The sequence below is a fragment of the Quercus suber genome, unplaced genomic scaffold, assembly GCF_002906115.3.
Source record: "Quercus suber isolate HL8 unplaced genomic scaffold, Cork oak 2.0 scaffold_4, whole genome shotgun sequence".
Lineage (NCBI taxonomy): Eukaryota > Viridiplantae > Streptophyta > Magnoliopsida > Fagales > Fagaceae > Quercus > Quercus suber.
In genome coordinates, this window is record NW_027069470.1 from 3,393,982 (window position 1) to 3,399,605 (window position 5,624).

Genomic DNA, 5,624 nt, shown 5'->3' on the forward strand with positions numbered 1-5,624 from the left:
CAGTGATCCGAGAGGGAGAGAAGGGAAGGGGCCTATCGGTGCATGCCACTCTCACTCGCTCCGTTTTTTCTCTCTTTCGCTCTTTCTTTCCTAGTCCTTTCTTAGTGATTTTCCACTTTGATCGTTTTTAGTATTACCTTCCTCTGTTTTTCTAAGCAAGTTACAGAGTATTCTCTTTTTTAAGTTGCATAGTATTGCTTTCCTGACTCTCGTTGTTTTTGCACATGGCAGAGGCGCCCTTTTATAGAGCCTGCCGAGATTGATTCTTTACTATTCTACCCTCTAACCGTTTTTCGTCTGGTCTGGGCGCACTCACAGACCCTTACTGCTGTCTACGAGCCCCTCTGTTACAGACACAAACAACGTTTTGTCTGTTAGTCCGCCGCGGCACCTTGTCCTGCCGCGGTGATGTTTCTCTCTCCTACCCCTCATGGCATGCACCTATTGGTCCCCACTCAGCTTTGCCTCTTTTGGGTGATATGCCATCCCAACAGGACGTATTCCCCAAAAGAGTCTGAGCAGAGACCTCAAAACAGGTCTTCCCCTCTCCCCACCTCCAAACCATGCCCTCTTACCTCCGACCCATGACCCTACCATGCCCTATATTGGCTGGGTACAGGCTGGTGGTTTCTGGGCCTTGCGCGTGGTTTATGTCTGAAGGCTACCTGCCGTTCATGCATCTGTCGTGGGCTAGAGACATTGCTTGCATCGCCTGCTGTCTGTTTCTGGCTTCCCGCCAGTTGCTGCTCTGATTTCCTATCCCCATAAGGCCTGGGCTTTGCCGAGTACTGGGCCTTGTGTTCCTTTTCCATCCAATTCTTTTCCCGCCATTTTGTTTGGCCTTTCCTGCCGTGGCAATTTGTTCCTGCTAGGCCTCTTTTCAGGCCTGCCGTTCCTTTCTTTCCCCCAGTGGCTTAATATGGCCACTGGTGTTCTTGCTCGTGGGCTCCAGCGTCCCTCTCTTTTCACTTGGGCTTATCCGGCCCATTTACTTCTTTTTGGACTTCCTTTGTCCATTTACTAATTTTGTATCCCATGGGCATTTACTAACTCAATTGGGCTTCCTCGACCCAATTTCCTCATTCTCATCATTGGGGTTCATGGGCTTGTCATTATCCCCTACTTTCTTTGTTTACATTGTCTTGGGCCTGCGGCGGCCCATTCTTACTTTTTCATAACATACGTTGCCCATGGGTGTCTTTTCTTACTTTCCGGGCCCATTGGGCCCACTTACTTCCTCAAGACCCATTTATTCATGTTATAGGCCTGTGTCCTACCTTTCCTGCCGCTTGGGCCTAAAAGTCTTATTTCATGCTTGCCACTCTTATTGCCTGCTTTGCTGGGTTGGGCTGGCTTTACAGAAATGACCCTCAACAAATTGATTATCTAATTGGGCTACCCTTTTAGGCCATTCTAATTAGGCTTTGGGATGTGGCTTGGAGTGGGACTAAAAGTGACAAATAAGACACTAGCTCCAATGGGTTTTAGGTCTTTCTATCAACTCTTGACAAGTCTAAAATTACCATTAATTATATTTAATACCACTATATAAATATAATTGCACTCTAGGTCTTATTAATAAATTATATCACAAGACTTTATTATAGATTCAACATCTTCATTAAAATATTCATAGTAATACAAAGTCATGAATGTTAACTGCCACTTTGAAGATTACTACATCTTAATCCTTGAGTACCCCGTTTAATCCTTTAAGTTATTCATCATATATTTATGGAATCCAATTTCATAAATATATACTTTAGTAGCTTCTTACTAAAGTGGTTAGGCCTAACACTCTAAATAACTAAACCCATTAAACTTATCTCAAGTGAATATTTTATATCTTCGTTAAGCGATTATGAATTCCATCCTGAGAATATATGTTCCTTTAACATTAAATGTGGTTGTCCAACATATTAAGGTTTTAATCGTGACTTTAGATCTCACTCTTGATATATCAAAGTAATCTACACTTCATGATCAAGTTCATTATTCTCTCAAGATTGAGAGTTCATGTAAATAGAAGTCTTGAGATTTATTATTCATTTGACAGTCGTTAGTAGAATAATAAATCTCACAGCGGTCCAGTTCAATATGTCTTAACACTTAAAACATATCAATTAGAAGTTTCTACTTCCATGATCAAGACAAATCATCTTAATTGATATGTTATAGTCTTCGCAAATGATATGCCCAATTTCATTACCGACTACGAACTAAAATTTTGAATTTACAAAAAACTTGTGATTTATATCTTCTGTGACTAAATCACATACTATGCATCTCATGGATTATATGATAATGTCTAAATATTCATATTACCATTATTTTAGATAATAATAAAACAACTTTATTAATCACAACATAATATCATACATAATGTCATACATAGCATCATACAATAAGATTTAAAGGACATATATCCTAACATGTTAATCTAGTAACTAAATCCACTAACATAGTAACTAACTTCATCTAAGCTTTATACATGTCTTTTAGTGTCATTACAAGAGAACAACCTGTAGTTTAGACAGAAAGTCCTCTTCTTCATCCTACAGTAACTTCAATTCTTTAAGGTTTACATGTCCTCAAGATGCTTAATAATTAACCTTACATATTGAGTTTTATGGAGGGGGATACGCAGAGGTTATACCATCTTATACATAGTTCTCATAGCTCAAGACATACTTCCAAAAACTTTTTCGTGCAAGAAAATTTTGTAGCATAGTTGAACACAAGGATGTGGCTTCTGTGCATAGATTACCATACCATTCTCTAATGATTGAATATCATATAATAATACATAAGTGAAAATCTCTGTCATTCAAAAGAATTTATCTTTTTGCTTAATAGTTAATACCAGAGCTATTAACAGACACTAGTAAGTTACCCGTGGAATGCATGGATAATATTGTAATATTTTATGTAAATTTGTTTTTGGCAAATATTATACATATATTATAACATATTTTTTATAAAACTTTCTTAGTAATGAGTTCATCATAAAAAGTAACAATTATAAATTGCATACATATATCTATTATAATTATTTTGATCAAGTAATGAGCAATAATTAAAACAACTTTGGATTAATATTGTATAATAAAAGTTGATAAAAGCATATTACTTCATTCTATATTATTGATTTTTATTATGTGATGTAAAAAAAAAAATCTTTATTACGAAATCTTTTTTTTTTTTTTCGTTTCTACAATGTTTTGTTATTGCGGTATGGTGACACTTGTTATCATCATCAATTTCTCTATCTTCAACGTTTGAAGTTTAGTCTGGCCACATCTGTTCAATTTTTGAGCTTTCATCTCTTTTTCCTTTTGTTGAATTATTTGTGTTAATCACTAATGAATTTGCATTAGGAGATTCTTGATTGGATCTTACAAAGTTTGGACTTTCTCACTAAGATTTTTCATAAGTATTTGCATTTATATTAAATTTCAATGATGTGACAATTTTTTGTAAATGTTTTTTTTTTTTTTTTTTTAGGTATACAGAAGTTTATTCATTTTATATCAAAAGAAATATGGACCTGCCCCAAGATTCAAACATGCCTGACTGGAAAATTGTTGTCATTTTTAACCAGAAAAATGTATCATGCACTAATTTAAAAGCAGTAAGCCAATCAAATCATCAATGACACATTTAGTGGCTATCCTCCGGTTATTATTTTTTTGATAGGTGAGCTATCCTCCAATTATTCAACTCACAAAAAACAATACTGGTTCTTATTGATTAAGAAAACATACCAAGTTACTAAAAAGTTTGATCACATTTCAACATTTCAAAAATGATAAAGTTTGGCTAACTTAATTGTAGCCTAAGACTACAACTCCCACTCAAAAAATTAACTATATATATTTGATAACTACATATTTTGAAAATCTAATCATTAAATTTCATGTTTTTTTAGTTCTTAATACACTATGTCAATTAGATATTATTTACAATTTAATCCATAAAAGCACTCTCTCTAACCTTCCTACTTGTTTTCTTTCCTTATTCCATATACCTGCTTCTGTGGCCAACCGTATTGCTAGACTCCAGAGAGACTTTCTGTGGGGTGGCCTAGGAGACGAGCCCAAATTTCATTTGGTTAATTGGTCTACAGTATGTTCTCTGCTCTTTTCAGGTGGGCTGGGGTTTAGAAACCTGAGAACCTTCAATGTAGCTTTATTAGGGAAGTGGTTATGGAGTTTTGGGCAAGAAAGGGATGCTCTTTGGCGTCAAGTGATAGAGGTGAAGTATGGTTGTGATGGGGGCGGTTGGTGTTTTAGCTCTTTCTCTGGTCCTTATGGAGTTAGTTTGTGGAAAAATATTAGAAGAGGGTGGCACTCCTTATCTCGGTTTATTCTATATGAAATTGGAGATGGATCAAAAGTGCAGTTTTGGCTTGATCGTTGGTGTGGATCTTCTCCCCTCGCAGATCGTTATCCTGATTTATATAGGATTTGTTGCAACAAAGAGGCAAGTGTAGGGGATCTTATGAAGTTCACCAATGGAGTACTCCACTGGGATCTTCAATTCTGTAGGGAGGTGCATAACCGTGAATTGGAAGCTTTCAGGAGTTTCATCAATTCCATTTATTGCACCCTTGTAAGGGGGATCGGGAGGATAAAAGATGTTGGCTGCCTTGTAAGAGTAAGGGATTTCACGGTCAGTGCTTACTACCATCTTCTTGCTGGCCATAGTGAGCAATTTTTCCCTTGGAAAAGCATTTGGAAGCAGAAGATCCCCTCTAGAGTGGCTTTCTTTGTATGGACAACAGCCTTGGGGAAATGTCTGACTATTGACAACTTAAGGAAAAGAAAGATTTGCATTTTGGACTGGTGTTTCATGTGCAAGTGTAATAGTGAAACTATTGACCATCTTTTCCTTCATTGCACGGTTGCTCTAGAGTTGTGGGATATGGTTTTTGGGTTATTTGGAGTTTGTTGGGTTATGCCTTTCTCTGTTGCTGGGCTTTTGGCTTGCTGGCAAGGTCGTTTTGGTCGCCATCGTAATGGAGATCTTTGGATGGTTGTTCCTCATTGTTTGATGTGGTGTATTTGGAATGAGAGAAATAGTAGGTGTTTTGAAGACAAGAAGCGTTCCATGCCTGATCTCAAGCTTCTTCTTTTTAGAACCTTACTTGATTGGTTTTCTGTGTGGAGAAACCATCCTTTTTCTTCTATTTTGGATTTTCTTGATTTTTGTAATGTTCGTTTTTGATTTGTTGACCTCTGTATACTCCCTGTGTACTTCGGTGTTCCTCTCTTTTTGTTTTCAATGAATCTATTACTTATCAAAAAAAATAAATAAATAAACTTATTTTGTTATGCATAATTTTAGAATACATAAACTTGAAATTTAAACATTTGATTGATGACATAATTATTGATCTTTGATATTCTAAAAATTTTACAAGCATGAAGAATATATAAAAAGAAAAGTAATATAATTGTAGATTTGTTAAAATTCACATCTAATAAAAAGATATTAAGTGGAATTATAGTCTTAAGCTATAACTAAATTTGTTGTCAAACTTTGTACTTAAGTTTCTTTAAGGATGACATAAGGACAAAGTTTGACTACAAACTAGTTTGTAGTCGATGGCTACATCTGCCATT